General features: G+C 32.2%; 1 protein-coding gene across 1 annotated transcript in view; it reads right to left on the bottom strand.

Annotated features, from left to right (window-relative positions):
* Ptr (patched domain-containing protein) overlaps positions 1–24,208 on the bottom strand; it is a 99,078-nt gene extending 74,870 nt beyond the window's left edge. Inside the window, exon 1 of the mRNA XM_089634814.1 lies at positions 23,655–24,208. The gene's annotated coding sequence lies outside the window, so the exon portion shown is untranslated. The remainder of the gene's footprint in view (positions 1–23,654) is intronic.
* Between the last annotated feature and the right edge of the window lie 2,505 nt (positions 24,209–26,713).

The raw sequence follows: 26,713 nt of genomic DNA, 5'->3' as shown, positions 1-26,713 counted from the left end.
TTCTGACATCGTGATAATACATTGGTATTTTACTAAAAGTTTATCAGGAAATCTATCCATTCATTCGTTAAGGGCCTGCAATCTCATTTATAACCGATTACTAATAATTTGAAGAGATTCTTAATAAATTAGCAATACTCATTTTTCTCCGTGTAGGCTCAATATTATTAAAAATCTTGATATATGGCAGACGCATAGAACTGGCAGAGGAAGGATGAATGTTGAATGGAGTGTTGGTACATTCCCTGATGCATGGAAGTGAGATTTAGAACTGGCAGAGGAAGGATGAAAGTATACTGAATGGAGTGCTGTACATTCCCTTATGTATGGCAGTGAGGTTTGGAACTGGCAGAGGAAGGTTGAATGTATACTGAATGGAGTGAGGCATGGAACTAGCAGAGGAAGGATGAAAGTATACTGCATGGAGTGCTGGTACATTCCCTGATGTATGGCAGTGAGGCATGGAACTAGCAGAGGAAGGTTGAATGTATACTGAATGGAGTGAGGCATGGAACTAGCAGAGGAAGGATGAAAGTATACTGCATGGAGTGCTGGTACATTCCCTGATGTATGGCAGTGAGGCATGGAACTAGCAGAGGAAGGTTGAATGTATACTGAATGGAGTGAGGCATGGAACTAGCAGAGGAAGGATGAAAGTATACTGCATGGAGTGCTGGTACATTCCCCGATGTATGACAGTAAGAAATGGAACTGGCAGAGGATGGATGAAAGTATACTGAACGCTGTAGAAATGAGATCCCTGAGGCGAATGTGTTTGAAAAAACATGGAATGTGTAAATTGGCAAATAATGCAACGCTGGTGTAAGCATAATGAGTAAGATTACGAAAGGGATGCTTAAAGAGATTTGAACATGTAGAACGAATGAAAGGAGAAAGAAGTATAAGAAGAATATATAACACGAATGTGAATGGTAGAAGAATTGAGATGATTGAATTGAGAAGTTGGGTCTTGTCAAGGGTCAGAATAACAGAAGGGTGTGTGTGTGTGTGTGTGTGTGTGTGTGTGTGTGTGTGTGTGTGTGTGTGTGTGTGAATAGATCAAGGAATTTGTGACGGCCGAGTTGGTTGACGGTCTACTCTGCCTACCCCTGCGGGGAAACGGCGTGGCGGTTAGTTAGTTATGTCGCCAATTACATAAGTTTTTTCTACATCAAGGCCCCGACAGGCAAACGAAATCGATTGACTGTTGAAATAATAATAGTAAAATAAACCCAATTAAAATAAATTGACTTCTTCGGACACACGGACACGCCCAAGGCACACGCCTGTCAGTTTATCAATTCAGATGTTACATGTGTTATATAATAACTTGTCTCTTAGTCGGACACAGATGTGCCGAATTAAAGAAAAGAAAAGAACACTGATTATTATGATAACATAAGAATCTACTAAATCGATAAGTAAATACATTGGTTGCAATGGTAAAAATAAAGTGACATCTGTTGACAATATTAAATATATCTTTAAAATTAAACATACTCCCGCCAATATGACTAAAAATGCAGATAACCCTTTAAAAACACAATATAAATAATTGAAAAATAATAATATTAAAGCGCAAACATTACAGAAGGAAATAAATTAATGCTTGCTTTAATTTAATAAATTAGATATAAATAAAAAAATGGGAATAGGGGGTGACTAAAAGTTATATAGACTAATACCCATCAACTCGTATGCCAATATTACTCAAGACATTTTTGTTGTTGTATTCTTATTCAGTTATTATAAACGGTTTTATACAGAAGAGAAAGCCAGTAAAAAATATCTGATATTGTCACCACGGTAACACGGTCGATCAATAGTTTATTACAACATCTGTCTTCCGACAATCTGGGATTATTTTTTTAAAAGATCTGTGATTCAACAACCATGAAGAAATAATATTGAATAGGTAATGAATGTCATTTCATCGCTTTTACTGACGATTAATTCAGTTAGATACGGAAATGAATATTCAACCAAATTCAAACACAAATCTAAAACTAAAGAACTGGAAAACATAATTTAAAAGTCGAATACAAATCCAACGAATTAAGAAATGAAGAACAAACATAAATTATTTAAAAATCGAATAGAGAATAAAAAATTAAGATTTATTCAGTTAGATACGGAAATGAATATTCAACCAACTTTAAACACAAATCAAAAACTAAAGAATTAGAAAATAGAATTTAAAAATCGAATACAATTCCAACCAATGCACACTGAAGCACAAACATAATTTATTTAAAAATCAAGCACTTTGTTCAGTGAGATATATTGTATCTGTGATATTTTAAGTACTACTTATTTACTACGAAAAATTAATTGTTTTATCAACACAAAACTTTCTAAAATAATAAAAAGTCATTATTTTTGTAACGTGTTTGAGTGAATTAATTAATTTAATTGTTGAAACATTAGCGTTCTAGTTCCTACAGAAACAATAATTCAAGGTCACGGCGAGATTAATACGGGAGATGTTATCGTTCTATTATTATGGAGTGCGCGCACTAATCTGGGAAAGATGAGATCTTAGTGGCTTTATGGGACGCTGGCATACTTACAATACAAAATTTAATATTGTTGGAACGGATTTTTTTTTCTCAATAATTTTTTAAAACATTCCCGTGTTATGAATAACCTGAACATATTTGAAGTCCCACTATTTCCATCAATTTAAATGGAAAATGCTGCTTGTGCCATGATGGAAGACTTAGCCAGACGATGTTTGAACCCACGACACGCCTGGTTAGGAACCCGTTGCATATTACACTCGGCTAATATTTGGAAATATGCTATATCTATATTATAAATTCTATGAATGGTATTCTATGAGTATTTGAAATTTCGACGGCCAAAAGTATTATCATAATATATGTTTGGGATATTATGCCGTGTTGTGCTACCTCCTACCGCCGTCTTAAGACAACGTTTCGGAAAGCGTACTTCTACCATCGTGCATAATCACCTCACGAAGTTAGCGCACTTTACCCCCGACACCCTGTATGCATATATTAATTAATATACCATTACAAAAAATGAATTCACAATTACACATCTGCCCTGATGATGGATACTCTAACTTCACTAAAACGCTGTACTAAAGTTGGCAACACGGCATAATACCCCAAAAAATCACGATGAATATTAATTTTCAAATAAATGGTTGTAGAGTTCAAAACGAGTTTCTTTCGTGTATTTTAAACGGGCTTGGAAAAATTTATTTTAAATTTTAACAAAAATATTTTATTTCTTTCTTTCATGAATTAGGGGAAAGGAACGAATCGAACGAAAAGTTGAGGTTCAGTTCGGCTCGCGTATGTCTACGTAGCATAAGATAGCTAAGGATATCTTTTTGTCTGACTATGTGGATTTCACTATTTAATCTAGCGCATGTTTAATAGCAATTTTAACATAATTGTCTTAAATTAACTAATAGTTATAAATTTGATTTGTTTCTCTTTCTGATTGATAACTCTACGATAGTTGTCTATATCCATGTTTATGAAATATACAAAACGAGATTCAATTATTAAATATCCATAAATGTTTCAATCTGTTTTTACTTTTTCTTTTCTTCACTTTTTTTAATCTTTAGTTGTGCAAAATATGAATGTCAGTTTATTTAAATTTTGCCTGTCCTAAACCGGGATTTTTTCACAGTTGGACAGAAAAAAAACACTTTTCAAATATATATAATAACCGTACTAAATAATTAAAATAAAAGTATTTTGACAATTAATTGATCGCTGGCTTTATATTTTTAATTTACATGGCTGTTCACTTAGCAATAAAGTCGACGTTTTATAGTTAACTACCTTATCTCCCTTCGGCGTGGCCGGACTTTACTCATATTTTTCGAAATCTCATAGCGTTCCTGAATACTTCTACCATAAGAAAAAACATTGAAAATTTCATCTAAATCATTCGAAAGTCTATTCATACGAATTGTTGTATTCATTGTCTTTTAATGTATAAAGAATAACTCTTTTCGAAGATGTAAAATAAATAAAAAATAATACGATATTAATAATTTCTAAAAAATGATGTCACATTTCACTTCAACAATGTCAGGTATTAAATAATTTACTAAACAATGTCAGGTATTAAATAATTTACTAAACAATGTCAATTTTCAATAGTGTCAAGGTCCCTTCCTGCCAGAATGTCGGTTGCGATATTCGATCGTATTGCCACTCTTTTTAACATAGTGAATAGCAAAACAGCATGGCAAGCTCGTGAACTAGGGACCATTCAGTCCCGAAGACGTGACTGAAATTATTTTATTTAAACGTTCTATAAAACCAACAAAGGACGTGCGTTCAAACAATTGGTTTATGTGACTTTAACGCGTTCCTACATGTCATATTAAAAAAAATATATAGCAATATATTATATAACAGAAAGAAGTATTGTATGTTTTCAATACTAAATTTAAATATCCATCTAGTTTATGGTTATTCATATTATTCAATTTTAAAAGACAATGTTTTTTTATTATTTTTAAATAAGCATTTGAAAGAAGTGAAACTACGGAAGATGCAGAGTGTGAAATTTAGAATTATTCCAATTCTTGAAAATCTTGATTTTTACAAAATTTATCACTGTCGAAGGTTGTTTCATAATATGCATTTATAAAGGTTGTTATTGTTATAACGTCTTCAGACCTTGTGCAAGATAAGTATGACAGAGCGTTATTTCCCAAATAATGACAAATAAATACAGTCTGCATGATGCAAACAAGGTTACAGAGCATCTTCTTATTATATTGTTTTGCATGGTAATGTTAAAGATTGTAAATTTCTGAGGACACATACCTCATTGTACGTAATAAAATCACTTTGAAATAATCCAATAAATAGCTAAACAAGAGTCGAAACGTGGTATTAATAAAGAATTGTTGTGCCTTCTGCCTTTAGAAAAAAAGTAACATTGTCAACGATTTATTAGCAACAGCAGAAGGAAAATTTGATCGTGTACCTTGAGTGTATCTTGACCACCATACACCATCATTTCCTAGTTAAGCTTCATAGATGGTTTATTAGGATCTTAATCTTAAAAATATTCAATATCCCTCCGTTATGTGAACACCTAGTACTCTGAACTGTGTTTAATATGTTTGAGAGCTGTAGGAACATCTTCTGTTGAGATTGATTATTTTGTTAATTTCCTGGCTAATGTCGTTTTGCATCGTGACGAGAATTGAGAAGCCAATAATCTCGCTCACTGCTTGAAATTCATATTAATTATCTGTGCTTGGTGACATTGAAGTTGGTGAAACGCAAGCAGGCTCGTATTTCATCTTGGCTTCGTTCACTCTGAGGCATTTCTCCACTGCAGCTTTCTCAGACGCATTGAATGCTTCTTTCATGACAGGTTCCGATCTGGTCACTATACCTATATATATGTTGACTACAGATGTCTGCAGGTCTACATAGCTGCACCGATAACTTTCGATGGCGTCGACTGGCTGAATAAACTCAGCATCTCACTTCGACTTCCACCAACGCTCCTGCACTATACGAAGAAGAAGAAGTGGTATTTTAATACCTGGATTCCTCTCTGGTCATCGCGTCCATCAATTGTACATATCGTCTGTATCATTGAGGGATAGGTGGGGACTCATGACGCTCAGATGCCCATGTACAGATCGCCATCGGATCATTTCGGAACACATGCTTAGTATTCAAATCGAATGCTCGTCTATTGTCGCCTGAAGTAGGCCGCCGTTACATAACTATGTTTTGAACAGATTTCCATCCAAGTTTAATTGGGTTGACTAAATTTATACTTCTGGCTTCATTATATTTTTATGATTCTTTTTTCTGCGGTAAAGTGAATTTTTTTTATAATAATTTAATGTTCTTACTTCGACAGTCATCTCTTAATAGACAAATATGTCTTGTGGTAGTTTGATTGAGGTTGCCCGAAATGGCACATAGATATTGTGTTGGTAAATTCACTACAAAAAACTCATTCACTTTGTTAAACTGGTTCGACATTAGGTATGTTTTGTGACTGTTTTTCTAACCTGTTTGACTTAATTATGATTAAGGAGATTCGAAATGAACACAAACAATAATTCATAAAACTATGTGACCTGCTCAAAAATGTCTTACGATAATACTACCGAACGAAAACATTGTATTGCTTTAAATTTCAGTTGTGAACTTTCTTATGAAACTGTCCTGTACATTTTACGGTCGAACTGGGTTTTTCCGACAAGCGGATAATATCTGTACGACTATTACAAACAATCTTATCTTTTGTTACTTGTAAATGATATATCGCTTAGCACACTACAATTATACGCTGACACTAAAATCAACAATGAGTTTTTAGAAACCATTAAGGCGCAGCTTTTATTGCAAGCTTTGGGATCGAATTGAAAAGGTTTTTATGCAGACACCTTGCATTTATTTCGAAAGGGACGGAATTGAAAAGAACAGCCTCAGGTACTTTACTTTGTATAGATGAATTCAATAGAGCCTCAAATCTTTTTAAAGCATGACTTGTTAAAATATCTACCTGTTAATAATCACAGTTAGTTGCAGTGTTTGTTTTCGTTTGTCAAATTTAGGTTTGTCACACTTTTTGGCTGGTTGTAAATTAACTTTTAAATACAACCCTCTTCGTAATAATACTTGTGATCCTTCCTGACTCTGTGTCTAATTGAAAGGATGGATCCTGATTTAAGAATAATCAACGTAGGCTGTACTTTATCTAATGATTATTAAGGACGGGTTGTTTCGTAGAATTGAAACAATTCATCAAATTTCAATTTTAATTTTCAGGTTCTGTGAAAGTTCTATTCAAGTTCTGTTATATCTTGATAATAGCTTGACAGAACTGAAATAATAACAGAACTTAAAAAAATAATTAATTTTGAAATTTGAAAAATTGTTCAAATTCTACGAAACAACCCGTCCCAAGTAACCGGTAAAAGCTTAATGGGGTTGATTCTTATTTATGAAAAGCATCCCGAGAAACCCCTTTAATTGAATCATATTTTCATTTGTCGATAGATACGATCGAAAAATTGTAATATGATGCTAAAATAGCAAGATTTATTCATACGAATACAACATTTAAAAAAAACGTCACAAGTATAGCAACACTACACAAGACAATATAATAAATTGTACAGATAAGCAACAGAATGTAGATGACATGGTATGCACTATTAATTTATTGTGTAAAATTATTATTGTTAAATTGTGTTAATGTTATAAAGCTTATATTTAGTTAGAAAGTGAATTATTAATATTTCTTAAGCTATAATAAATAATACAAATAAATAACGAGATCGTAATAATAATTCTTAGTAATTGAGAATTCAATAAAATTACTTATTCCATAATGCAGCATGCAACATAACATAAATAATACTTATGAGTCCGCTCTAGAAACCCGCTAGAGCGTCAAGTCAGATGACTGGGCGAAACCATAGAAATAACTACTAGTTGATGTTGATAGTTGAAAGATTACATGCGCAAAAACATAATTGAATGGACAAAAAACTAATTGATTTCCAGTGAGGTTTCGACCGACTTAGACACATCAGAAATAAATTATAATCACGAACGTATCATAAGAAGTGTCAATACTCCAATGCAGTTTAATTAACCCACATACTTGGCAAGATCCTTCAACTGTCCTCACACAATGCCACAATGCTTGGTTTTCAAAATGCTTTAGCGTTTTTCAATACGCAGTCGGGTTGCGAGTGCAGCGCGTTGAAGTCTTTTGCAAACGAAATTATTAATTAACTCGTGCAGACATAAATCATATATTTTCTCCAAGATTTGAAGTGAAAAAATTGACGCAAACAATGAAAGTTCATTATCTTTTTATTTTAAAGTTAAACGGATGTTTTAAAGCTCCATGTTTCGTGATGGAAATGACCTTGGGACCTACATAAAAATTTCGGAGAGAAAAGCTATGCAAAATTCGAATGATATAAAATAATACTTATACTATATATACGGTACGTTCCAGAGTGAAAAATCCTATTACTATTGTTCATAAGAATTGAAACGTTGTTTTGAATGGATTTAGTGGTATTTGATGACTAGATCTGAAGAGTCAGTTAATTCCCCACCTTCGTTTTTCCCATCTCTTTCACCACCCCTTTTCCTTTAGCTTCACAACATACCCCAATTAAGCCTGCAGTATTCACATAATTTTTGTTTTTAAATACGCTCTATCTGTTAGGTTAGGTTAATATGCTTATATTATTGTTAAAGAGGTTTCTTTAATTTTTTAATATTTATGAGAAGCTAATAGATAAATAAATCTGGTACCTACGTAACGAAAATATACCAAGAATATTCAAGAGATGAAAACAAAGAACGTGCCACAAAACAAGTTGCATTTCAAACATGCAAATAATATTTAATTGATTTTCCAGGCGCTGCAAACAACAACAAGAAGTATGGTTAATTTTCCAGCTCGCACCAAGACTTGACTTGCAACAAGCTGATCTTGACATAGTTTTTCCAGTTTTATTTCGATGTGACAGTCTCTGGCTTATTATTGCAATCTCAAGTACTGATCAGATTATCTGTCGACCGATAAGATTCATGCTGTATGCAGTCGTAACTGAATGCATTTTCCTTAAACGAACACTGTTTAAAGCTTTATACTAATTCACCTTAACTACGTAATATTTTAATATTATTTAGAATAAAAAGACAATACTAACAAATCTAAACGAAACATGAAACAGAACAGGACGCAGAAAATAAAAAAAATATATAACGTCTACACACTACACAAATAACTCTGTTTTACATCACTTTAATATATGTAACCTCTACATGTTTCATGAACAATGTTCACCTCATCAGGAGCAAGTATATACTAAAGTCAAAAATTAAATATAGATTACAATTGAACAGTGGAAAAAGTGGGGAGGGGTAAGAGTGGGCGGAGTTTTTCAGAATTGGGAATTACAATATTGTTAGACGGGAAAGACCAGTTTAGTTGCACTGTTCAATTGTGATCTATATTTAATTTTTGATTTTAGTATATACTTTCTCCTGATGAGGTGAACATTGTTCATGAAACATGTAGAGGTTATATTTATTAAAGTGATGTAAACAAAGTTATTTGTCTTTTATTCTAATAAATAATGACATCACAAAGTGATAAGCTTTCATAAGAAATTTTCTTCGAAAAATTAATAATATAAGACAGTAATCCAGGGTTCGATTCTCAATTGAGACCTTCAGCTTTAATCTATTTTTTTATGAATTGGAGTTGACACATTTGAGAGTTGTTGCGATGTTGTAATGAGTTTTGAGTGTAATATTATACTTGAATTGTATTTACTTTGACACGCGTTTATATTTTCCATTAATCAAAATATTTGAATGACAATAATTAAGGATAGGATTTTTTTTGCTAGTATATTAAGTTTTCAATTCCGAACCTTAGTTTTAATCAACGAATTCACATCTTGAATATTTTCTGGTTCGTTTTCTAAAGTACCTTATTTATTTACATAATTTACCAAATTACTTGATAAATTTCAGAATCAAATCGCTAAAAGTGGAAGTTTACTCTACTTAGACAAACTAACTATTTTTTTTAGTTTTCGTTTGTGTACAATTAAAAAATAAAGTAAACATATTTATTAAGGAATTCGTCCTCTGTAACAAATGGATATTCATAGCATGGCGAGCGAAAAAATTCTATATATTTTTCTTAATATATTTATTTTTTTTAAACTTTCCTTTGGAAAAATAAGATTTGTATAGCGAAGTTTTTGTGAAAAATCACCCAATGGGACGCTTATAATGTGAAGATAGTTAGTAAGTAGTATATAATAGTTAATAAAACCTAGCTGAGCGAAAAAAAATATGACCCATAAGTAACAAAAGATTAATATGCTTTTGTGATTTATTTTTAGTAGTAGTGAGTAATAAAAAAATCCACCTGAATAAATGACACAAATTTTCCCATAAAACGAGTTCGCGAGGCGATACGAATTTTAGCTTTTGTTTGTTCGTCTATGGATTTTTTGTTGTGTTACATGGGCTAATTTGTTCGCTTTTGGCAACATACAGGTCTCATAGAAATCTTGTGTCTTCCTTACTGTCATGGTGAGAAATTTGATTTCAAAGGTGTTAGAAAGATAAAACACAATGCTTTATATGAAAATCAAAGTTAACCATAGAAGAATAAAAAATTACACCTCCATGAAAATAAATTATCCGACCACAATTTGAAAAAAAATGATGAAAAATCTTGATTTTTGGACTATTTTTTTTTAATGTGAAACGACAAAAACCTGAAGTGACTATTTAACTATTGTAACGTTTATAATATATTTTTCTAATAAAAAGATTTGAAAAAAAATTGTTACTATTTTATTTAGAAAAAACCGTAAGGTGAGCCAATTTTAAAACATAAACTAGTTTTTTTGGACTTCTATTTACTACAACTTATTATTTACAAAAAAATGTTAAAAGAGACGAGGTAAATAATATCGTTGCTTTGTCCAGGAATATAATCTACCAATACTATATATATCTATCTGTAGCAAGGTTTGAACCCCGAACTCCCGTCTCCACCCCTCTATGTTTCCTAGTGAAGGTACTTAATTAATTCCTTTTATTTATCTCGTTCGTTTCGTTGTCTAATGTATCAGGCTAAAGATACTTGAAGCGGGGCATAACCAAAACCTCCTAAATCCTGTAATCTTGGAGGTTTTGGTATAAATAATTGAAACTAGTGGAAAATACATTTTCGAAAACACATTTTCGTGCGTTTTCAAATTATATTCTTGCTGCCGACTAAAATTAAGGACGGGTTGTTTCGGAGAATCTGAACAATTCATCAAATTTCAACGTTTATTTTCAAGTTCTGTGAAAGATTTTTTCAAGTTCTGTTTTTATTTCAGTTTTGACAAGCAACTAGCCTACAATGATATCAAAACAGAACTTGAATAAGTCTTTCACAGAACCCGAAAATGAACGTTGAAATTTGATGAATTGTTCAGATTCTCCGAAACAACTCGTCCTAAATGTTTTTACTATTGCTGCGCTTGTTCAAATATCTAAAAATATTGACTTGGATGTTTGGAATGCCTTTTTCTTTATTTGTTAATTCATTAACCCTCTTTTTGGTGGCTTTTACAAATAGTAAAAATTATACATTAATACTGTACATAATAACTATACATAATTAAACTGTCTCACTAACAATTTTTTGTATTTGTGAAGTTATAAATTAAAGATGACTCGGTATAATTATTTCCCTCTGTAAGAATTCTGAAAATAATATTGTTGTTAATAATATGATTATTTTTTATTCAGTTGTTACACTGTTTTCAGTTGAGATTTGTAATCATATTCTGATATATCAGTTAAAAACAAAAATAAAATGATGATATAGATTAGTGAAAATAAATTCCCCGGTATCATTGCGCTAGGATTGCATTCCGCTAATTAATAACACGCAATACTTGTGCATGTGGTAAGGCGATTTGGTGCACTTTCTACGTTTCGCTTTTCACCGTATCTTCATCAATAAATTATACAAAATGACCCGCAACCAGAGTTCAGCATATCCACTTCAAAATAAGAAAGTAAACATATCGATGATAAAATAATAATATTGATGACTAAGCAACACAAATATTATGTTTTTTTTTCACAATATAAACGTGTTATTGTCGTTCATCGGTTTATGAAATATTAACGACAAGTTTAGAACATTAAAGCTGTAGTAAAAAGTAGAGTTTTTTGAGAAATTACTCATCTATTTTTGGAATAACTTTATGAATAAATCCTCTAATTGTATGTTTTTTACACTGAAGACATTATAACCGACATAAAAATGAACAGAAAATTTTGAAAAAATGAGTAAGGTCCCGGCAGGTCTGAGGTCCTGGGGTCAATTTGTAGATGCGACCCAATCTTTTTCTGATATATATGTTTCAAATTTTCATTTGAAAATCGTTAATATTTTTTTCGATGATTAAATACTAACGTGTTTATGGTTATATACATCCAAAATGGGCATTTAAGGAACAAAAAACACTAAAAAAACACGCAACGAATTAAGAAGAAATATGTAACTTCTGCGATTGCTAGACAGTTGAAGGGTCACACTGTAGGGACGAGTTAAATCAAAACCTCCTAGATCACACGGCTGGGACACTGAATCAAATCAACCTCCTAACTTGTACGAGAACCTCTAAAAACGTATTTTTATAAATTAATTAAAACAATTTAAGATGTTTTAATAAATAAAAATGAATTGAAAAAAAAAATAAAACGAAATTTTTTGTAAAATCTTAAACAAGTCAGGAGGCTTATATGAATGAGTGTCCCGGCCTTGTGATGTAGGAGGTTTTGGTTTAATGCTTCATTATTCGAGAAACCCTCGGCATTTTTATAGATGATATATTCGGATCTATTAAGGTGACTTGGAAAGTAGCAGGATTCCGGCGCTACAGAATCGCAATGGAATAGAATATTTTCACTGTATATTTTCCTGTCCAAAAATTAAGATAAGAGCGGAATTATTTTATTTATTGACAAATAAATATGTCATTTTCAATTTGTTTCCAAAAAGACATGTTTTTTGTTCGTGAATATGGCCATTGTAACCATTGTATGCATATGAATTCGTAAGACGGCCAACGTCGGTGACAGTCGTTGTACCAGCCAGTAGCTTTTTCTACGTCATAATGGCATAGTAGCCAGTTTGTAGTATTTAGGAATGTTCAGTTTTAGTTCATTTTTAATAACTCTTAAATAGTACGAAATAAGGGCACCTAGAGAACTAAGGTGTATTGCGAAATAGGGTTCTCGCTCAGCATTAGAGAAAGACATGCACACATTGATAATGAAATATGGAATATGCATACATAACATAATAATATTATGATCGAAGAACCTACACTTCGATTAGCATCACAATTCACAAAGCGTTAACAAATGACATATTGTTGACAAAATAATCTTTACAAGCATCATTCAAATTAGTATAACCATCTGGTATTTATTTTATTTCAATGAGTGATATTGCATTGTTGACTTTTTATTGGAATTTAATGCCTCAACGAACGAAGATATTGGACAATCATGAACTTTTGTGGATTCAGCGAACTCCGTTCATTAAATAAAGCTCTGACGTGTAAATAAAATGATACTCATAACTTTCTTAATCGCATAGAGTCATAATGTTTTCTGTAATTTGCTCGGATATTTCCTAACATTACAGATATATTATCATTCATTGGCCCTGTGGCTCTAATTAAGCCCAATACAAGCGCAGAAGATTTGGCAATCGTTAACAGCTGAATTAAGTAACATATTTAGTTATGCCGTTTCTTAATTTTATTCTTCATTCAAAGATTTCCACTGCGACTGCATTAATCTCGAGTGATTAGTATAAATACTGAATGAGATTATTATCTTTCGTTTAGAGTAAAACTCTCACATCGCATCAATTTTTGACGGAAGTAATAATTTCAAATGCCTTTCCTCCTGTATATATTATGCATTTTTGGTACCTAATAAATTTGTAATTCTTGTAACCGACTTCTGACCAATCTGAATAATTCGCTAGTTTGGAAGAAAACTGTCACAAGGCAAAAATAAACTTTTTTGGCTTCAAATTGTCACCGAGAACTCATGAAGCGCCACTCTTCCCATATTTTCGTAGGTACCTTTAGCATTTAGAAAAGCCCAAAATCAAGTTACATGATAGCAAGGGACATCTGGTTTTCACATTTTTATATATCTAAATTGCCGATTCCCAACACAGTCCTAAAAAAGTTACCAATCGGGTGTTTTTGACACTTTTAACGATGGCTATTATTGAATTTTTTATGTCACCAGGTTACAATGAACTACTTTGCGGGTGTCATGACAATTTGATGGTGACAAAAACATTACCATTGATATCGGTGGCAAAGGAACCCAAAATAAGACCCGGTGCCAAATAAAACCAGATCAAGCGACGAAGAAATTGTAATTGAGATTTTTTAAACATTCTGTTTATCTGACCATTTAAACGAACAATAATTTAATACAGTTATTGATTGCTACTATGATCAAAACGATTCTGATATTAAATGACCCGCCGTTGAAGAACTGAGTGCCGGATATACCTGCAGGTGTATAAATAAAGATAAATATCATATTGTAGAAGGTGAAGACACCAACGCCGGAACAACGGCGCCTTGGGGCTTTTGCTGGCACCTTTAAAACGGTACTTTTCTGCTCGTCGCCTACATTGACCTGGTCTCCCCGATTAAGAAGAACAAGCAAATCGAACACCACCAGTAGAAATGACGAAACATCATTTCGACATACATTAGCGAAGCCCGCTGTGGAAGTAGTCACTTCTGGTCAGTGCTATAATACTTTCACTTGTCAATGGATTCAAGATCAACGCGCGAAAATATATCGGTCACGGAATAACTTCTCTTTTATGCCATTTCTCCTCTTCTAAATTCCATTCAGTCATACTTCAAAATATAAATAAGCAAGGCTTGAATGAGGTTTACATTGCGTATAATTTTACTCAGTTTTTACGGCCGCCGTGGAAAGGTTTTTTAAACAAATATTTTGATATCTGATACACCGTTAATCTACGGAAGCTGTGTGAAATCATTAGAACTGGACCTGGTCCATGAGTTTGCACGTAAAATAGCGTTTTTGCGTCTTTCACACCATAAAGTCTGAGGTTTATTTCTTCCGCGTTTTTATTGAACTTTTTCTTCTTGAAATTGTCTTGACGCCATAAAAGCAGGGTTCTTAGAAATTCTTTTATCATAGTTTTTTCGTAACCTGTACCTGTACATCTTTTAAACGTCCCAGTTCAATCTTGCGGACACAGAAAGCTTTTTAGCCTTATTGTAATCTAAACGATGTTTAGAATTCTGAGATGAGTACCTGCGGTTGGGTCTGGTTGGCACTGGCCAGGTATAAAGGAGTATGTGCAATTTCCAGGGAATCGTATTGAGGATATTGTCTGGACCAGGTAGAAAGAATCAGGTGGAAAAAATAGGGGTGAATACATCCCCGACCTGGGTCTTGTGACCTGCCACTATAATGGTTGGCGAATAACACTCTGCGTTTGCTCGAAGAAAACAGGCGGAAATAACTACATGGGAGTGAGCTTAGCAAGCACTTTTTGTTTCACAAAAAATATTTGCACAATCATGTTTCGTCTACAGCATAACTTTTATTTTGTTGTTATTTATAGTATTTGATTCTCTCTATCATGCCATGACTTTTTCGGATCTCTTCGAGTTCTTCCATTTACCCATTCACGCATAACGCCAATAATAACAAACAAAACGCGTAATATAACATTTATTAGATTATGATTATTATTTTTTATTATTATACTAAACTTCTGGAATACTTTCGATGTGTAGGTACTTTCTCTATTAGTAGCAAAATATAAAATTATTATTCGCGTTAGTCAGGTGATTACATAATTTCGTGTAAAATGCATTATTAATAGTATCTGTTTTAAAGTAAAAAAATTAAAACTCAATATAATTTAAGGTTTTAAAATTTATTTTAAAAATTACCTATTTACTTTTTTGCGTTTGCTTGACGGAAATCTTAGCTGTAAAACCACGAATTTCAGTTGATACTAAAACAACGTTTCAATTACTTCCTTGTGTAAAATACCAAATGGTAAATAAATATTTTAATTTCGCAATTTAATTTTGTGATACATTTTATATCGTCATACTAGTTACAATTATATGCTGTTGCTAGGCTGGTCCAATCAATTACCAAACGTTTTATAAATTTTTGATATTATCATTTTCCGAGGAATAAAAGATTATTTCAAGAACGGAAACTGAGTTAATATCCTAATCGCTTTTTACATTTGTACCATTGCGAAAGGTTATCAAAACATGAATAATGATTACATAATAAAATTAGATTTTTCTGAAAACATTAAATTCAACTTTTAAATTGTTCATATTAATAATAATTCGTAACACTCTAAGATGATAGTGTGCGATGTTCTTTACGCACATAAATTTCATTGGAATTTTATACAGTACTTGCTGCATCCACGTTCATATGTCTTATTTTACTCTTGAAATAATCCGCCCGAAATACAAGTACCTTAATTTAATTATTTAATACTTGAAACGCATCTGATCGGTATTATTTTAGCCTCATGTGAATTGAAACTATCCCAATTGATGGATTATATTTAGATGGGTCACGAAACGAAAAAAATGGCTCCGCTTATTTACCTCCAACGCTCTGAACACCGAACGACCGGAAACTGCCGAATCCGGTCTCCGCACACTGATACCACATACGAAGAGATGTTAGTAAGCAATAGCGCCTTTATGACTACCCCATAATTTTTCACACGTTTGTGTTAGTTGATACATAGTTTTGCCAAAAAATTCACCTCGTCGCGACGAGGTGAATTTTGAAAAGCTGAATGCGCGACGAGGTGAATTTTTGAAAAGCCGACTCGTCGGCTACACGGAAAGAAAATGATTTTTACCCTCACGATAAATTAACAGACCTTATTGATAAATCATCAATTCAATAATGTTTTATCGATTTGCCTTGATAACATTCATGTGTTCCTACATCAAAAGTTTATCAAGAAACCTATTAATTCAGTCACAACTTCCTATAATATTTTTCAAGGTTTATAAGAAAAATTACAAGAATGCGATAATTTAAAAACAGGAAATATATTTGCATAAATACTTAAAGCTTTGGCTGCTCTAATATGTGCCTAAACACCGACTAATAAACCCCTTACTAATAAACAGATAACATTTTACACACCTGATATACAATCATTTACGCAACAAGTATATCTATATAGTAAATATTTAATATCTCCCATAAAATAGAGCAGCATAAAGTTCACCAGCTTTTAGATAATTTTATCAGACAGTTGGCTACCATGTGACTTCCCGTATCTCAATATGTATAAGGTATATAGTCAATACAAAATTGTTCCTTCAGTTCGGTGTATACAATAAAATAAAGAAAACAAAAAACGTTGCTAAATTAATTGCACGTGATTAAAAATAAATTATTTTAAAAAATGCCTTTGGGACGTTCTAGGTGGACTAATTATTACATTGTTTTTGCATAACCACCGTCATCTTTAATACAGGCCGTGCAGTAGAAAATGAACTAAAAGAGTTAAAGACACCTGTTTTCGGACTTTTGCACTCGGTTAGTATATAATAGTAGAATAGGTTATTAGCAGGGAATTTTACCAAACCCTGCTAAACCCAGTGTATTAATCAAGATGGCAGTGGTATAACTAAAGAAATAAATGTAAAATGGAACAGAATGAAATGAGTTCGATATTCAAATTCGAAACTGTTATGATAACGGCTGACAGTGTTACATAATTTAATTTCGGTAACACGCGATTTCTAAATTAGACTTAACGTTCCAAAAGAATTGATTATTATTTGTACATAGCCTATCAATGAAGGAATACTAATAAATCAATGGTAATAATTAAATCAGTTTCAATTCAAAATTTAATGTGCTACTGACGACAGGCAGATGTGGCGGACAGCATTACAGTATCCATCATCAGGTAGAAACGTTGGCTAAAGAAGGTATCGCAACACGGCATAATAACCCAAAAATAAAGTAACATAAAATTTTTTTTTTTCAGTAATTTTTTTAATACTCCATAGACGGTGCGAGGAGAGGCTGAGCCTGCAATGGAAGGAGGGCGCTATGAAGGTAGGTACGCTGTACTTGTTCTACCGGTATTACAATGGAAGATGTTCCGAGGAACTAGCGTCATTGATCCCTTCGGCACAGGTGCATAATCGGGAAAAACGCCAAACGCGCTCCCAACATTTTTACACGGTTGACATTTGTCACATGAGAACGGGTCGCTTCTACGACTCGTTCTTCAGTTAAATACGAACGATTTGTTTCTGTGTTTCCTTCTTCCTGCAATATGGGTTTCTTCAAGACCCAAGTTCTCTCCTTCCTCTCCTCAAAAAGACCCTTTACACAGCATCCCCAAAGATGAAATAGACCCTGAGAGAAATTATTTTCCTCAAGGCCTCCTGTGTGGAGAAAACGTAAAATTTGTCAATGATATGAAATATTCTTATATTTCGCGAGTACTTATCGCCCGTTCCCCAATCGTGACGAATTCAAAGTTTTTGCAAGTATAAAAAGATAACTTTTCAGGATTGCCAAAACAAGGTTAAACGAATGAATTACTAAGTCATGTTTGTAAGTAAAGAGTTAATTAGACAAGGTTCATTTTAATCCAAAGTTTTGTTTTGTAACATGAATTTGAATATGAGTAAACAAGAAGCAACAACTACCAACATTCTTCTTTTATCGACAAAACCTGACGTATTGTACCTACCTACATCCGCAAATTACATAATTATTTATTGTTACTATCCAGTTATTGAGTGGATCTAGAATTTAAATAACGATAGAAATCATAACTCATTTGTTCCGAATACTTGTGTTCACAAGGCTGAATATTATGTTAGTTATTTGAAAGAATATTAAAACGGAAAACAATTTGATTCCAAAAATTTAATTCCTGACTATTTGTTAGAATTGAAATAAAACACTCAATTAAAACGATGAAAATATTTGAGAAGGTACCTATTATACATAACTCGAATGCTCAAAAATTCTAAAAACATGACTGATTTATTTCTTCAGTTTGCATTCCATAGGAAACACATAATTAATAGTAACAGTAATAGTATCGTAGTAGGTATTGTATCTCTAAAACTAATTGACTTTAAATCTAAATAAAAAGGTAGGTACTTCCATATTACAAGTAGCTACAGTTTTTTTTTTAATAAATGTTCCACCATGGTGTAAGAAATTTTCAAATCATTATTTATAACACTGTTGTCGGTATTCTTGTACCCAAGGTATGTTTCAATCAAAACTGAATTAACTTGTCGGCCTTTTTTGTTTAAAATCATCCCCTTTTAACGAAGGAGGGAGTTTAACAAAAAATAAGGGAGAGCGGTGTATGTTTTTTACGGCTGATCCAAGACCTCTTCATCCATTAAAAATGCATTATGGACCACGATTGGTTGAGAAATGGATATCCCATTGTCTACATTAATGGCTATATTGTGCATTATAATAATCATGATGAAGATTTCAACATCTTACTGTTAATTATAGCCCATGCATTTGAGTGTTGGATGCTTTCAGTATCGTCCCGATATAAGACCGCTATTTAGAACAGAAACGTTGTTTTAAATGGTTTTGGCCGAGTTTAATGGCCAGATCTTCGAAACCGTCTTATTTGCTCTTTATTTTATGTCTCTCCTTCAGTTTCACCCAGAATTGGGGATGCCATACCAAGAGTCCCAACTGGTGAGACTGAGACATCTCCAATTGGGGTAAGTTTGTTGTGAGACTGAAAGTAGTGAGGAGGAGAAGGAGACAAAGAAGAGGAATGTGGGGGAGTACCTAGCCATTCAGATTTGTTCACAAAATACGGCGCCAACCATTTCAAGCAACGTTTTAATACTGAAAGTTGGTATTACACCAGGGCGACACTGAGAGTATCTTCCACTCTGAGTTCCACTTACCATGGGCGGTTGGGACTCTTCACATAAGAAAACGCTCTGGACTTTTCGGTTTAGTCTTTATCATAATGAAAAGAATTTTCAGAATATCGCATTTAATACAGAGCAGAAATTCTGGGAACATAAACCACGTGTACTCCTCATTGCCCAGAATACCAATTTGTGGGAAAAACATGGTTGCTGGAACACATTCAGTTAAGAAAGAAGAAAAAAAATGTTTTTAATTTTTACTTTTGTTTATAAAAGCCACTTAAAAGTTTTTAATGATTAAATTAAAAAAATATATCTTTAATGATTAAAAAAAAATATTTCTTTTATTTGCACCGTAGGTCAAATAAGTTTTTTCTTGATTTTCTACGAATAAAAACATTTTCAGTCCTAAAATTGCTCATATTCCGCTTATAAAATTATTCATTAATGAGATTGATATTTCTTGCGTAAGAGTGGTATGAAATTGCGTAATTGTAATTAAATTTTCAATCTAATTTTGAACGACTGATTACATTATTATGAATACTCTTTTCTTTGAATGCTTGGTATTGTATGGATAATTGAGGGGATATTTTTTTCAGGGAATTCTTTTATCGAAAAGCAAGCATATTTCCTTGTAATCTGCTCCTATACAGTATTCGCTAGTGTCTTATCAAAACGGGCAAACACACAAAGGAAACGTCGTATTATAGTATTTATAAATAATATTAATATTTTCTTTAATTATCGATATAATATTGAAATTAAAAGAATTTGGCATTATCAGACTAAAAAAATATTACCTTTGTTATTTCGGCTACTGGCATTATAACTAGCTCTCTTATTCAAAATTTAGACGTATTAGAGATATGTCAAAGAATTTATACATAAATATGCAAAAATCAATCATTTTAAATACATGTAGATGAAAGATTACGAAAGATTTTTTAAATATTTATATTGAGGGGACAGTAGGATTTATAGGTCCAATTAGAAGTTCTACCGAGCCGAACCCTCTGATATGAAAATATCTGGAGTCGGTGAATTATTTTTCCCATTTGATCTCTGGTGATGAACCCGGAAAAATACACGAAAGACAGCCAAAAAATGTCAAACTTCGCTTGTAGAATAATTTACCTGGTAGAATAATTTATTGATCAAACGGTAAATACTTTTTATTATTTATTCCCTACATTCCAAACAACCTATTTCACAAAGCAGGTTCTTAGTTTGAGATTAATTAAAAAAAGGAAAAACTTACATAAAAAAACACATTTCACATTATATGTCTAAAAATAGTTGTTCCTCATCGTATAATAGGTGATACGACGTGTATTTTTATACTACCACAGTTTTTTAATAATAAGTACAGCATTTTAAAACAAATTCTATGTAGTTATTATGAAATATTTAGTGTAACTGTGTATTAAAAAATATTATGTACTTAGGAACGGAGTAATTCAAATTGGAATTTATTTACAACAAATGCTGAACATCTACATATGTACATGTTTATTGCTAACACAGATAACCATCGACACTACGGGTTGTTTCGGAGAACTTGAACAATTCTTCAAATTTCAAAGTTAATTTTCAAGTTCTGTGAAAGATATTTTTAAGTTCTGTTTTTATTTCATTTCTGTCAAGCAACTAGCCTATAACGATATAATAACAGAATATGAATAGGACTTTCACAGAACCCGTACATGAACGTTGACATTTGATGAATTGTTCAAATTCTCCGAAAGAGTTTTAAATTTTGTAAGCTGAGGTTAGAATTTTAAGAAATATAATTAGTTTAGAAAGACATGGATCATGTTTGTACACGATAAGATTCATAAGTAATTATTTTAGTTCAAACGTCTTCGTGACAAATTCGGGATACACGGGAACTAAGTCATGAAATTAAGTATCTCTGTATTTTTATTTTATTTATTAAGAATAAAAATATGAATATTAAGAATTATATATAACTGAATTGCTTCATTAACAAGATTTGTTTAAAGATAAATTAAAGATGTCCACTGACTTACATAGTATAATTGTTTCCCTCCATTAGTATTCTGGGCAATGAGGAATACATATAGTAGTTAGTCCCAGAATTTCTAAACTAAAATAATTCCTGACTTCTAGTATTACGTCGTGGAATCTGGAAGCTTCAATCAATTTTTCATAATCATTCAATCAATTATTATAATATTAATTTTATTAGTTAAGTAGAAAAAGAGTCGAATTTGAATAACCGTAGAACGGCCCGCAATGGAAAAATCGGTTTCGTGGATGGGAAATGTCATGTCATGATATTTGAACCATTATTTTAATTTAGCAGTTATAAACCCGCTGACTCTGTTTGAAAACTTCAACGGTTACTTTTTTAAATAACAGAGGGCGCCACCTCCGTTTACAACAATCCAAAACTGTACAGCCATTAACAAAATAATACCATCGGATGTTAAGACAAATCGAATTGAACGTTTTCATTATAATGCATATTTTTTTTACTTTGATTGATAATTTTACCGACGGATTTAGTGTGAAACTGCATAGATTGTACAACAAAGATATAGCTCGTGTCTCCCACGCAGTCTACCGGCGAGATAAAATGTTATTATGCAAATTAGGAAAGTATCTATGCAATACTATAATGTACTTTCGAACATACGGATGTATCTAATATGAAGAAATACTTCGAAAGTTCACTATTCCGGTGAAAACAAGATTATTTCGCAAATAAATTATGTAATTCAAATATATACAGTGCTTGGGTTCAATAATGAAACCAACCGTAACCTAAGTGAAGATTTTACTATTTAAAAATATATATTTTAGTATTATTCTTAATAGCGTTTATTTTTTCTTGTATGTCTCAAAGTTCATTGAATTCACATAATTGTTGTTTATTTTACTTATTTTTAGATTCCCTCGTACTTCTTAAAAATGGTTTTATTCACATCATGGCTTCAAATCCATAACCATTCTGAATGGTTTATGTTTAAGAATCTTCAGACTTGTACTGACCTGTATTTCTTATATATTCACATATTCTCCCCACATCCAGGAATTAAAATTATATTGTTATCACCTATCGTATACTAGTCTAGATATTTTTCACTTTACAAAATCGCTGTGATAGCAAAAAAAGGAGCCTCAAGTAGTTTTTTTAAAAGATTTCCTTTCAGCTTCACATAGTGGTAGAATGCTCTCAGTATCGCCCTGGTTAAAGAGCACCATTCAAAATCTAAATGTTGCTTCAAACAGCTTATCCGTGTTTGACAACTTTATCTGAATAGCCAGATTTTTTTTGCAACCTTCCTCCTCTTCATCTCACACTTCCTTCAGCCACACAACATACCCCGATTGGGGATGCCATAGTCCTACTGGCTACGGACAGTTGGGAGTAGTTGGAACTTTTGTGAGGAATTCACACAAAAAAAACATTACTTTGACTGTAAGTAGTTTTAAACACAACACAATTAAGAGTGATGAGACCGATTTATTTTACGAACCGGAACCACGTTCCGGCTTGCTCCAGTTGAATCAAGCACTGAATGTAATTCGTATAAAATTAGGGTCAGTCTTACCTAGCAGGTATTTTGAAACGTTATTTATTCATAATTTGTGTGCGTGCAGGAGTACTTTCGAACAGATATGATACAATACTTATTTATTAAAAATGCATCTGTCTTACAGCCGAATCTAACCATTATTTCACAGCATATCTTAAAATTTATAATATGATAATGTAATATACACATACATATAATATGAACATAAATTTAATAAAAACATAAATGTAATATACACATTAATGTAATATACAAATAATACTAAATATACATAAATGTAATATAATTTTATGATTTAATTAACATTAAAAAGCGTTATTTTAAACGTAATACACACATAAATGTAATGTACATATAAATTTATTATACACATAAATGTAATATAAGATTTAATACATATTAAAAAAGCGTTATATGAACTTTGGTAATTTAGCAAAATTCAAATGCATGTGCCAAATAAGCAAGTATAAAAAATATCTTAAATCATTAACTTAGTGAAAAGTTGAGAAGCTCTGAGTGTAAAATGAACATACCTTGAATAGTTATTGATTGCGATTTTCTCCAATATTTTTCTTTTTACGTAGAAAGATCAAACAGAAGACAATCCACCTGCCTTTGCACCACAGTCAACACTCACTTCACTTTACTTAAATTTAAGTTTAATAAAATGTTAATAAATTAATTAAATTTTCCAGAGTCTGAATATTAATCCGAGGAGCTTTTAACCACGTGTTACGAATGTTACTATTAAAATCGTAATCCACTGTCAAAAATTTTCCACAAAAACACTGTAATATTAATGTTTAAAAAAATTAATTATTTTGTGATTGCAGTTGTATTTAGTTTGTGCGAAATATTTTAAATGTCGAATTTATATTCTCCATTTTAATTTTTGTGAACTTATTTTGAATAATATCGTTTTGTATAATTTACGTGTTGGCGGACATCGCGCCGAAACCGGCACGGTGAAAATAAGAAAAACGGAAGCGCTGCAAAGGCGAAACGGGTTCGTTCGTTCGGATGTAAAAATGCGCAAAGAGAAAGGTGTTCCCGGGCAGCGACATGCGCGGCGTACTGCGCACTCGACGGTCACTGAACAACTGTGCTGTCGACTTGCTCTCTCCCGTCCCCTCTCCACAAAGCAACGGTCCGCGAGCACCCCAGACCCAAATGGGGCGCGCACAACTAGCTGACAAAACTAACACACTCATCAAACAACCTAAACAAAGCAACACACTATCAAACACTCAGTAAATACACTTTTACTTTGTGTCTCTTTTCTTCTGGACCCATAATCATCCTCAATATTCAACAATATGAATTGACCTTATTGCCCAATCAAGGCAGTGACAATATTTTTTACCAGTTTAGAGGCATTAAGTAAAAAAAATCATTTGATTTCCTTTTCTGTAACAACTTTGGTGCATGTTTTTTCACTGAGTTTTCCGTTCATTCTACCTGCTGGTTTTAGTCTAGCCATCGAAACACAAGATGCGAACAGCTCTTGAGTAATAGATTCCTGGTATGCAGATCGCCATATCGCATATCACTATCAACAGGTTGGTCAATAATACATGCACCAAAGTGCGTAACTACCGCTGACACCTGAAAACCTCAAGGGAATTCGATAATACTCTACGTACGTAAAACCCATTGTTTACAGGGTGTTAAGAAACCTACTTGACTTACATTAACCAGTGATTCGTGACATTATTTGGAGTACAAAATGTAAATGAAATTTTGATCTCCGGTGACGGTGTTTTTTTTTAATTTTTTTTTTTTCAAAAACCATTCTTTCACATGTTTATTACTCACTGCCCAACCCCTCGCGTAGACACTAGATATCCAATTCCTACTGATTTTCTATGTTTTGTAGGAAAACAAAAAAAAAACTCGAGAATTACTAGGTAAAATAAGTCAACTGCGTCCCTTATTACCCTGTATTTATTGACACTTAGCGCGTTTTTTCAGGAAAAGCTGAAACGTCTTTATTTGTCGGGCAAAAATTGAAAAATATATACATTTTTAATTATTTTTGGAATAACTTAATTAGTAGTAGTAGAAAACCTAACATTGTAATATTTAATCATTGAAGACAATATTAGCGACTCTCAAACGAAAGTTTTAAACCTCAAAATCAGAATAAAAAACATACCAGACTTGTAGAAATGTCAATAGATGTCGCACATTAAAATAAAACTTGAGATATTTACCCAAGACACTATCTAGATTGCATATAATTTAGGAAGAATCTTGCAATCATACATAAAGGTAGAGCAGACAATAAAAATATGCGTTAAGAAAATAAAGATAATGTTGGTAATTCTTAGTCTAAATATGATTCAGTTGAAACATAAACACGACCAAAGGGGATAGGGTCGAATTAGTTCAGTGATAGAGCAAAGCCCAGGCAAGGCTGAGGTTCTGGGTTCAATTCCTAGATGTGACCGATTTTTTTGTTAAACTTTTCGTTTGAGAGTCGCAAAGTGATAAAAATAAATCTCTTCAATGATAAAATTTTAAGGATTATGATGCCAATTGACGCAACTTGGTCTATAGCATCTATAAAACATTAAAAGCTATGAAAATCTTGACAAAGTGTAACTTGAATTAAAACTGACCTTGATAAAACATTACATAAATTTATATGTCGTTTTGTATTTTATTTTTAAAGGAAACGACAAAAAAGCGATTTGATATTAACGTTTGTAATACATTTGTCTAATAAAATAAGTATATTTGTATGTATATTTTTTCGTCATCAGTAGTTTTAGTTGCAAAAAACAATAATTAAATTTGAAAGCGTATTTTATCACCTTTCAGGCTTTCAGAAATATTCTAATTATTTTGATTTTATTGCAAAGTAGAAATACTTAAACATACTATCCCTGAGGCTTGAAGATTTAACAAACTGTTGTTTTCCACAAAATCAACTATAAGTATCTGCGTAAAAAGTCCAAAATGATCAATGCAACTCGTTAACGATATGGTTTTCGATCAAAGAATACAACTTTTTAATCATATGCACCAAAGGGACAGGTGCATTATTCTTAGTAAAATGAGTAGGATAATTTGAATTCAATAATGGGCGCTTGATGCAGTTTTTCGAGTCAAACAATACTATAATTTCTTTGTTAAGTTTTGATCAATGTTTTTCCTTTTGCGGTCGTGAGTGTTTAAGAAAGAATTTTTTACGGGAACCACCATGAATAATTTATTATAGAGCTTTGACTCATGATTACGAATCTCAATTACCAATGCTCTTAATTGTATGTATTATTTACTTGTATATATGTGAAGGCCAGAGACTTAAAAAGATGAATATCACAATTTTTCAGGTTTTGAGAAAACAGCAAATGTTTACTTTGAGCAGCGATAACTATTTGACTATTAAAAAAAACGTAAAAATTGTATTCGTGTATGTCAATATTATAACTTGGAATTGTGATCGTTTTTGATTGTTCTGTTAAGTTTACAATGTGCTATGTAAGCTTCTAAACACGATGGCGACAAAAAACGGTTTTGTTTTAGTTATTCATCACTTTTAGCCTGTACCTTCATATATTTGTTATTAGTCTGTCTGTTTATTTTT

This window comes from Hesperophylax consimilis, chromosome 8 (genome assembly GCF_061612785.1).
Source record: "Hesperophylax consimilis isolate HC1 chromosome 8, BYU_Hcon_1.0, whole genome shotgun sequence".
Lineage (NCBI taxonomy): Eukaryota > Metazoa > Arthropoda > Insecta > Trichoptera > Limnephilidae > Hesperophylax > Hesperophylax consimilis.
This window is presented reverse-complemented; position numbering and strand designations above follow the sequence as displayed.